This window comes from Peromyscus maniculatus, chromosome X (assembly GCF_049852395.1).
Source record: "Peromyscus maniculatus bairdii isolate BWxNUB_F1_BW_parent chromosome X, HU_Pman_BW_mat_3.1, whole genome shotgun sequence".
Lineage (NCBI taxonomy): Eukaryota > Metazoa > Chordata > Mammalia > Rodentia > Cricetidae > Peromyscus > Peromyscus maniculatus.
This window is the reverse complement of record NC_134875.1, coordinates 94,449,909-94,461,580: the sequence shown is the minus strand read 5'-3', so window position 1 is coordinate 94,461,580 and position 11,672 is coordinate 94,449,909. Positions and strand designations below refer to the sequence as shown.

General features: G+C 35.5%; 1 pseudogene; it reads right to left on the bottom strand.

Moving 5' to 3' along the window:
• Positions 1–3,837: 3,837 nt before the first annotated feature.
• The window catches only part of LOC102917363 (BTB/POZ domain-containing protein KCTD2 pseudogene), a 65,578-nt pseudogene continuing 57,743 nt past the window's right edge, over positions 3,838–11,672 (bottom strand).

The following is an 11,672-nucleotide window of genomic DNA, read 5'->3' as shown; positions in this document are numbered from 1 at the left end:
GTATATGTGTGTACATATACAGGTCAGGGAATATCTCTCTGGAGTTGGCTCTTTCCTTCCACTTTGTGTGTTATGGGGATAAAACTTAAGTCTTCAGGCTCATGGTTAAGTACTTCTATACTTTATGCTTTCTCACTGGTCTTCACTTTTAAGGAAATGAAGATATTGGGCTGGGGATACAAGCCTATAGTAGAACACTTTGCCTGTAATGCACAGGACCTGAGTGGAACTCTTACTCCTATAGATAAATAAAATAATGAACATTATTTCATTAAAAGAAAGATGGTGTCATTGTAAATATTTATTATTAAAATGCCAATAAGCATTATTTTTATTTCATGACTGGACTTCAGAATTTGTTTAAAATACTTAATAACATTCTGAACACTATTGTAGTATAATCAGTCATAACAAAAATAGAACAATTCTCATGAGAATCAATATTGTGTCTAGCATTTATTATATACCTACTATGGTTTACATAACACAACATATGAAAATAAAAATATAAACCTGTAATTATGCCTAATAAAATTACTAGAAGAGATAAATTACCACAGAATAATGGATTGCAAACTGTGGTTCACAGTCTACATTTGGATTGCTACAGATTTTATTAATCAAGTTTTATTGGAATATAGTTCGCATGTATGTAATGTATTTTCTATGGCTAATATCACAGTGCAAATACAGCGATCATTTTGTCCACCAAGCTGTAAACATTTATTGCCTGGCTGTTTGTTTAAAGTTTTCCAACTCACAGATTATGAGTTATTGATATTGAAGTGTACAGTAGGTGAATTGGAAGCACAAGGAGTGTTATCTGTAGTACCCGTTTCATTCATGGAGACAATTTTCAAAGCAAAAGTAACAGAAGTTCTATATTGGCATAATCTTTATTTTGTATCTGGACAAGCCATTCGGAAGGTCAACTGAACTTATGAAACATATTCATACAGATGCTAGCCTGACAAAAGTGCTAAGCATACCTGTGTTGATCTGTGAATTATATTTTATTTTGTCAAATATAAACATAATTAAATCATGGATAACTGTAGTTTATGCTTTACTTACAGTAAAACCCTCTAAGTGTGATTTTAAAATAACAGATAATATTGTTTTGTTATTAGAGTGTAATGTCATATGAAATCATTTTTTACAAGGGATATCTTTCCTTGAGTCTTAATTTTTTTTCTTGATTTATAAGTAGGGACCTGTAGCAAACTTAAATTTCTGTCTTGACTTCCCTCAGTGATGAACTGTGACCTAGAAGAGTAGACTGAAATAAACTCTTTCGTTTCTAAGTTGCTGTTGGTCATGGTTTTTATCAGAGCAACAAAAGGAAAACTAGGATAGATTCTGTGGTTGAGTATATTAATACATGCCATTTAAAAATAGTTTAACACAATTTTGTAGTGTTAGTTCATCATTTATTAAAAATATTCCAAATATTTCTAGTCTATGTTCTAGAAAGAATTTAGCAAGTTTCTATCTCTTTAATAACAAGTCATTAATATATCTTAAAATGATAGAAAAGGAAGAATTTATGACTAAACCAGTGGCTTTCAAATTTCCTAATGCTGAAATACTTTAATATAGTTCCTCGTGTTGTGGTGACTCCCAACCATAAAATTATTCCATGGCTATTTCATAACTGTAGTTTTGCTACTGTTATGAATTGCAATGTGATATCTGATATGTATCACCCTAAAGGGTCATGACCCACAGGTTGAGAACCACTAATCTTAACTGTTTTCAGAGAAGTCCTCAGTTATCTGAGGCTTCTGGATAATTTTCCTCTGCCCCTACCTTCAAACTGTGACCATGTCTTTTCTGTAACTTCCATAGTAAAATGCAAACTGTTTGGCTTATATGCAACAGGAACTGATTTTCGTTTTTCCCCAAAGCTAGCTATGAGTTCCAAGATCAAGGTCCTAGAAGATTCAGTATTCAGTGAAACCCCATTCATCAGATGTGGTGACTGTTGACCATGCCTTATAAATTGTAGAGAGGAAGCTTCTTGAGACCTATTAATAAAGCCATTAATTTGTGGAATACATCCATAAGACTTATGATATTTTAAAGATACTTCCACCTAATCTCATTATTTTGAGATTAAGATATCAAGACACCAATATGGGGGATTTAAACACTCATGGCATTGTATATGACAAGAGGAAAGACAGGCAGGTCCTAGACTAGTAATAGCTACAAAAGTCTCATTCCTCTTTTTTTCTGGATTTCAACTATAATAGTCTCACCACCTCAAAAGTATTATCCTATGTGATCCATGCAACCTAACAGTCTTCTCTGTAGTAGTAATCATTATCTCTTCCTTTAACTTTTATCAGCTCTCAAATAGAGATGAAAGATTATTTTTGTCTCACCTTTTCCATAGTATACTCACTAAATCTACTTAGAATTTCAGAGTACATATTAAACGTTACCTTTGCTCCTTATGTTCACAGATATCAAGCTACCTTTATCTCCAATCCATCCTTCCATAATCTTTGGACATGATTATTGTAATATTCACTTAAGCAGCACAATTTCTTCAAGCGCTTTATCTCTTAATACTTATTCTCATCAAAGTATACTTTCTCGATGATGTCATATATATATATATATATATATATATATATATATAATCAGAATATGACAATAGTTCCATGTCCTCCTTACAGTCTCAGCATTTCACCTTCACATAAAGCTGGAATAAGTATGCTGTGCTTCACTATAAGTTAAAGATTTCAACTTATAATCATATATGCAATATTCATTGAAACCTTATTTTAATTCTGTCAAATGGATCCTAATTGGCCATATATATTCTTTTGATTACAGCAATGGGAAAGTTTCAATAAAAAGTTATACTAAAAACAGTTATAATAACGGTCTCATGCAGTAGGTATTTCCAACTGAGTACAGTGCCAGATTTTTTGTTTGACCTGCTCTTACTCCTAAGTTGTGTCTGAAGATTGAACTCTTCAGTGATCTCAGTGCTTATATCCTCAAATATCAATTTGTTACTTTGATGAGCAGAAATTTTGAACAACTTAGACTGAAGGGAGATGGAAGAACATGTTAACTAAGCAGGGAACCTGAAACTAGAATTCTGTGATGCCACAGAGAACAGTATTTTTGAATTTTTCACTTATTTTGACTTAGACTTTCAAATTTAGTGTCAAGGAAGCCCCTTATTCAGATAATGAACACAATGCTATAATTTGCTCTCACTAAAACATTTTTGCTTGACTTCACATCTCTACATTTTCTTTATTATTTCATTTATTGAAATATATTTTATAGAATATATTCTGATTATGGTTCCTCCTCAACTTCCCACCCCCAGTTTCTCCCGACCTCCCTTCCATCTGGATCTAAACCTTTTCTCTATGTCCTTAGAAAAAAGGCATTGAAGAAATAATAATAAAATGAGATAAAACAAAACAAATTAGGAGGAAAAGACCCAAAGTAAAAGCACCAGAGGCACATAGATATAGAGACACACAAGTTTGTACACACAGCAATCCTTATAAAAGCATAAAACCAGAATCCATAATACTTATACAAAGAACCTTTAAAGTAAAAAGAAAAATGTCCTGATACAACATTATGAGACAAAGGACCTTCAAAGATGCTGTAGAGATAGTTTTGTGTTGATCGTCTAATGCTGGGCATAGGACCTACCCTTGAGAGTGGTTGGTTTCCCCAGTGAGTCTCCCTTGGAGAAAACTAATTTTTATTTGTAAATGGTTATCCATTGGAAATTGCTTCTGGGTGAGGGATGAGGGATTTTGTCCACTTCTCATCTCAGCTCTAGGACCCATCTGGTGCAGACCCTTTTTTTTTTTTCCCCATCCTAGATGCTGTTGTGAAGGTCTGTCATAACACTGGCTAGAAAACAAAAGTAGGTTTCTGAAAAGGGGCCGTGCAGCCAGAGGCGGACTGTCGTCTCCGTCCGAGGCGGGTGGGGCTCCTCTGGTCTCAGCGGACACCACTTCTCCGGGACCAGGCTTTGCAGCTTGGCTCTGCAGTAGCTCAGTTACTGTACAGGTGCAGGATTCCCTTCACAGCTGCTCAGTCGATCGCTCTCTTGCCTTCAGGGTTCTGGAACTTCAGATTCTCCGTTTACATCCGCGAGCCTCTCTCCTGAAGAATCTTGGCCTTTTCGCTTGGCTCTATGACGATGCCGTTGGTAGAATTATTTAGTTCTCTGGAGACAACACAAAGGAATTCTGCCTGGTCTTCATTTCCATAGTTATAGGAGGAGCCAATGCTGATCAGCTGTTCGAATTTCCAGCCATCAGACATGGTGGAGACCATCTGAGTGAGCTCTTCCTCTTGACACTGCAGGACCCTGTACACGTGCTTCACGGGGCCTTGTGAAGTTCTGTTCTCATTGTCTCGTATCCTTTCCTTAACCAGCCACACGAGAGATGCGATATTGTAAAACTCTGCTTCCTCCAGCACACCTTCTTCTGCCAGCTCCTTGGTAATGATAAGCTTTCCATGTCGGAGGTAGTTCAGGATAGGACCAAAGTAGGTGGGGTCTCGGTCAATCAGATACGCTCCAGTCTCATCCTTGTCCAAGTCCAGCTCCAGGTCCTCCTGGCAGCACAGGCGGCAGAGGAAGGACTTGGGCTCCCGGCCTAGGGTCTGCCTGGTGGTCACGAAGTAGGTGCCGCCCACATTGAGCCAGACCCAGCGGGCCGCCCCGCCGCCCCCCGCCCGCTCCGGAGGGCCGGGCCCCGGTTCCAATGGCTGCCTTGCACATGTTGCCTTAATCTCTGTGAGTTCATACGTGCATCACTTATGCTGTGTTTAGAAGGTCTTGTTTCCTCGGTGTCCTTCATCCCCTCTGACTCTTACACTCTTCCTGCCTCCTTTTTCATGGGGCTCCCTGAACCCTGAGGTAAGGAATTAGATGAAGACATCTCAATTTGGACTGAGTGTTCCAAGGTCCCTCATTCTCTGGACATTGTCTTTCTGTGGGCCCCTGTATTTGTCCCTGAAGCTTCTCTGATTATGGGTGAACAAGGAACTCTTCTGCAAATTTCATGATTTTATGATTAAAATACAAAATCTTGTGAAAGTACTAGATATATATCATGCTCTATACTGCTCCTCTTGAAGAATTATATATCATGATTCTTTGGATGACTATTTTCATCCTTCAAGCACTAAAGCCTTGAATCCAGAACATATTGATCTGTAACTTATCAGCTCACAGTAGTGGCAGAGCTCTAAGTCTTCAAATAAAATTTACTACATATATATTTATTTATGTGTATGTCAGGGAGGATGCATGTCTGCCATACCACACATGTGTAGGCCAGAGGACAACTTTTAGGAGTTGGTTTTCACATTCCACAATGTTTGTTTTAAGAATAGAACTCAGATATTCAATTTTGGTGGCAAATACCTTTGCTCAGTGAGCCATCTCATTAGCCTGAGAACTTGAACATTTAATGAACTGTTATGACAAGTAACCAAGATAAGTTGTTTCAGATAGCCTCTAATAAACCATGGTTCTTTGTGTTACAGTCTTTGGTTCTTATTTCCACAATGAATAATGACTGCCTTTGTGACGAAGCTTATCCAATAGAGTAAAAGTGATACAGTACCAGTTGTAGACATACATTTTTAAGATTCTTAGAAACTTCATTCTTTTGTTGTGGGGCGTTTACCCACCACCCCCACAGCTTCCCAGAGTTTTCTTGAGTGTGAGCAGCAGGAAATATTAGATAGAAGGATTTATAGCGGAGAATCTTGTGGAGATAAACAGATAGAAAATAAAGGATAGCCTCGAGAGGGCCTGGAACCTATTCCAACGGGCCCTGACTGTCTCTGGTCCAGGGTTTTTATAGAGACGCCAAGGGGTGGAGCAAAAGACCTCCTCCCCCAGCACAGCCAAGTGCAGGCCATCTCAGACACCTGCACTCAGGCCCGTGGTCCTGATCATTCTCTATTCGGACCTGCTGGGTAAAGCCACGAGGAACCCCAGAACGGGCTCCCACAGGTCCCCCCTTCTTAATATATATATAAAAAATAACTATAAATGGCTTACAGCAATCTCCATAGCTGTTACACCTCCCAGTATGGGAGTAGAGGATGATATAAATGACATTTCTCTTTTGAATTAGGTCCATTTTTCCACACATACACATATGTATATAATATACCCTACTTATGTGTACTAGCAGTCATCCCTATCATTTCAGTAGTGCTATTTGGTGTCTATTCTCTGTTCAGTTGTCAAACCAGGCAAGAAGTTCTAAAATAACTTCCCCAAAAGGAGAGAATATCTAGAGACTCATGAATTACCCACGGTGTCCTAAGTACTGCTCTTCTAGATAAAGCAACCCATTTAAGCTATCTGAAAACACTGTTGTCTGGATATAAGATCTTTCAGAAAATGAGTAAAATTCCTTAGTAAGAAATATAGATTTTCAATGTACCCATCTTAAATTATATCATTATTCAATATTTAGGTACTTTTAGAAATGTTCCATCCCTTATACATTTTTTTCAAAGTATTTTTATGTCTCTTCCAAGTAGTAAGACCCTTTATAACTGAACAAGATGCAAAAGGTCGCATCAGGACATATTGTGCTTCCTTCCTGATGGCAATTGAGAAAGTCATGTGTTCAAGTGGGATCATTTCAGGATTCAGAACATCTACCTGGCTGTTTGATTTAGAAATGAGTACAAAAATTAGAAACTCTTATCATGCTAAGCCACAGCAAAATTTAGGATTAGTCCCTAGGATATAGTCATTTACTTGACTGTTAAAATACTTATGTGCATGACATGAATATAGAGGTAAAACTACATGAGGTTCTCAAAGGGGGCTAATGAGAGGAAAGCCAGTTGAAAAAACAGAAAGTAAAGCATCTAAGGAATAATATGTTTAATATACATATAATCTATAAAATAATGAATTTGGGAGGAGGCAAAGAGTTGAAGGAAGGAGAGGGAAGGTTGCAAGTGATTTAGATGTAGTAGTCATGTACGAATTAAATTTAAAAAACCTCACTTTCCAAATTATAGAAGGTAATTACCATTTTTTGTTTGTGTGTTATTTTGAGACAAGGTCTCAATAAGTAGACTAGGCTAGCCAGGAACTCACAGAGATCAACCTTCTGCTGCCACCTGGATGCTGCGATTGAAAGCATGTGCCACCCCACCCAGATTCAATTGACCTTTTGTTGTTCATAGTGGTTTATTTCATTTCTTATTATTTTAATACTAATAGTTATAAGAGTTTTTGATAACTTTTCTGAGATTATAGTTACTATATTTCACTCCATTCCTCAGTCCAAGTTTTAGAGTTCCCCAGGAGACTCATTGTCTTAGTTACTTTTCTGTTCCTGTGTTGAAAATACCTCTCAAAAACAACTTAAGAAAGGGTTTATTCTGTCTCATAGTTCAAAGATCTAGTCCATCATAATGAAGATCCCTCCCCTTTCTTACTACTAACCACTACTTGCTCACTCTCAAATTCACGGTCTGTTATGTGCCTGTGTGTATACATGTGCGTGTGCGTGTACGTGTGCGTGTGTATCTACTGTATAATGTTACTTGTGTATGTCTGTTTTTCAAGGCTTTTTCACATAGAGTTGTTATGACTCTTGACTTCATACTTTTTCAAGTATCTTCATGTATTTGTAGCTACCTAGGGAAACATCAGCTTTGTTCAAAACTCTGGTGTTTTGCTCCAGAAGTATTAAAGAGAAAGTTTACCAAAACTGGCAACTCAGTAAAAGTGGATAATTATTTTCATTAGTAGTGGTTAGTGTAGATTATCAATTTGACAGTCTAGCATCTTCTGTGAGGTGCTATGCATTCCTGTAGAGGATTATTTTGATTGCAGTTTAATTGCAGTGAGAAGACCTCTCTACCAAAATCCCTGGACAGAGACATCCTGAACTGTATAAATTGAGGAGAAAAAAAGCAGCAATGTGTTTTCATTGCTTCTTGCTTCCTAATTTTGTATGTGATGTAACTAGGTGCTTCAAGCTCTTGTTACTTTGATTTCCTTATCAGGATGGATTGGAACCTTTAACTATGAGCCAGACTAAAGCTTTTCTCCGTTAAGTTACTTTTGTCAGGGTATTTTTTATTAAAGCAAGTAATAAGAGTGGGTCCTTCTCAGACTGAGGAATGGAGGAAAATGTCATAATGCTTCCTACTCCTATCAAATTCTTCCTATAAAATTCCTTGATAAAATGATCCATTATGCATGGATAGTAGATACAAAAGTGATTTGTCTACTGTATTTTTTCACATTGATGTGTTTAGAGTATCACTATAGACTATTTAGACATTTGCTCTCAATTCCTATTACTTTGGGAATATCAGTCAGAAATCAGAAGATTGTATCATTCTTTTATTAGAAATTAAGTAGATAGTCAAACATAATTTATTGTATTAGTATTTATTTATGTTATAATCAAATTTAGTGCAAATGTGAAAGATTCTAAAGTATGATTTTTCATTTTTCTTTTTGTATTTTCTGTCTATTTCCTTTCTTTTATTTTCGCCAAGCTCAAACTGATGTATGTGCAAAAGCTAACTAGTTTTTGGGGGTATGTGGAAATGGGAACAAGCCCAGGTCTATTTCCCACATGGCAAACCACAGTCATTACTCAGTGACTGCTAAGAAAGCACTTTCAAAGTCTGTACCTAGAGAAAATTGGCCTCAAATTCTGATTGTAATCTACAGTCAGTGGGAAATGAGTTTTAGACATAAATAAAGGATAGCATGACATTCAAAGAAGAGAAAAAAGAGTTAAAAGATAGTGCAATGCTTTTCCTGAGGCAATCGTACTATATAAATTCTGTATGTTAGGTTACATTTTAAAGAAATAATTATTTATAGTTTAAGAGATTACGATGCATTAATGATAAAGGGTATTTTCAAATACAATTCATGTTAAGGATGTTGAAAAATAAAGATTATCCTGGGGGAATGAAGCTTAACTACACTACTCCCTAAAAGTGAAAGAGAAAAAACAAAAGACAAAAAATCAGAGGGATTGCAACTTTTGAAATACAAAATATTTCATTATAGGTTTTGAGATGGAAGACTCTCAGATGATATCCAATTGGACAGAAAGACTTCCTCAAGGATCAAATTATACTAACACCTGGATGAAAAAGGAAATGAATTTCTCCTTGAGCATCCAGAAACCATAAGCCAGAATAAATTACCATCACTTTGATTTTTTTTTAAATTTTACTCCTGATTGTAGGGCTTTGTATATACTAAGCAGCTTGTCTACTTTTGAATTCCCTTTCTATTCCCTTTCTAGACCTTCCCCCTTTTATTTGACATTACTCTAAATCATTACATTTTAAAATGCTATTATGTTTCTAATGTTATTTTGCATCAATAGAAAACTAATATAGTGTTCATAAGGCAATGATTTTTTTTAACATGATGACATAATAATATACCTGTCAGCACGTAATCTCAGTAGTACATCACACTGGTAGGTAGCTCCTCCACCATATGACACATAGTATTTATTAGATCTGTGGTATCTCCTTCTCGGTTATGGGAACTATCCTGCCAAAAGCAAATGCAACTGTTAATTTTTCTACTATAAGTAGTCTGATGTTGTTGGGGTATTGTTTGCACATGCTATTTAATATGTATTGATTGCTTGATCTGTTGTTTACTGGTTCTCATTCTCTAATTTCAATCATCATTTATTTTATTTTCTGTTAAAAAAAATCCTTTTTCATCTATAAGGATTGTGTAAGGATTCACTAAGAACATGTGTGATTAAATGCTTAAAACAATGCCTACAATTAATAAACTTCATTTTTTAAATCTTCCTCCTTGTCATTTATTGATCTCAAAAATGTTAATGAAACTTTACTATAGGCTAAACATTCTTCTGCATCCTTGAGAATCTTTAATATACCAAAGATAATAAATTATGACAATGTACAGAGAGTGAGAGACTTTGGAAGATTCATTCCTAAATGGAATGTCTTTATCATACCCACCTTCAAGGCTCAGGGATCTATGCAGAAAAGGAGGCAGAAAAGTAGTAAAAGACAGAGGTTTTAAATGGCCCTAAGGAAATAATGTCTTCCACACATACCCATACATGCATACAAATAAATAAATAAATAAATGTCAAAAAGAAAAATAATAATCTTTAAATTTAATATTCTTAAAAGGCAAATATTTAAAACAGGTGATTGATCAAGGAAATAATCATGTATCGACAATATAGAAATGACCTTCAAATATAGAAAACATTGCAAAAATATGTTTGGTTTTTTTTGGTTTTGTTTTTTTTTTTGAGACAGGGTTTCTCTGGGTAGCTTTGCGCCTTTCCTGGAGCTCACTTGGTAGCCCAGGCTGGCCTCAAACTCACAGAGATCCGCCTGCCTCTGCCTCCTGAGTGCTGGGATTAAAGGCGTGTGCCAACACCGCCTGGCTCGCAAAAATATGTCTTAAAAAGGATTTAAAAAGAAATCAAAACTGAACAATGAAACCCTTGGCAAAAGAGTAAAATAATGTCTCAATCATGGAAATATCTCATGAATATTTTTAAGGACAATCAAGTTGGGAATGTTATACCTAACACAATTGTTACTTACACTTAGTCAATTTCAAGAGAAGTTTTCAAGTTGAACAGATGGCATTTCAGCATCGTAATAATTAGCTGCACTATACAATAAATTCTGTTTGCTTATGTTAAAGTGCCAATTATGTCTGTTTACCTAACTTAAATTTTAATGGATTCTTCTCTTTTTCAGAAATGAACTTTTAAAAAGAAAAATGGTGAATTAATTCTAAATTATGATATTAATATTTTGTCTAAAAGCAAACTGTTTCTCAAGCAAATTATTTATGTTGATGCTGCCTCCTTATCTTTCAAAATATTATTAGCACACACAAATATTTTTATTGAAGTTTTTAAACTAAAAATGTATTAATAATATCACTTTAGACAATTGAAAAAATTTTAATGCTTTCATATATATTAACACTGGCAAAACTTAGTGCCTTAAAAAATATTGTCTCCCATAATTTAGTATATCCTTTACAAAAATCTGTTGAGTATAACCTAGAAACAAACAGAAGTTTAAAAACTTATTGTATAAACTTAAGTGCATATATTGGTATGGTATATAAGCAATTTTTCACAACACAAAATTGTTAACTATAGTTTTTATGCTCAACAACAAATTTCCCGACATACTTATTTTTAGAGAAAATGACCACATGTGTAGGTTTGGAATGAAGCCATACAAGTTTGTTTCTATACTTCTATAAACTGCTCCAATTAGTTGCACTGGCAGGTAGTTTACAAGGTAGCTCTCAGTCTGATTTGGGCTGCTCAGAGAGAATTTTTCCCTCAGCCTCAAAAAAATAAAATAAAATAAAATAAAATAAAATAAAATAAAATAAAATAAAATAAAGGAATTGATTTGGTCAAGCAGAAAAAGTCAGGGAGGATCATAAAATCTTAGAGGAGGATAGGCCGACCAGACTGACTGGATGTTTTGTTTAGGGTGCCTACAAGCTTGTTTCCAGAGATGAGCATGAAAAGGGAATAGAAGGCAAATTCTCCAGGGAAATAGGGTAAAAGAAAAGAAAAGTGTAACACAAATTGCTAAACAGTCTTATTAGTAAAAAACCTGGA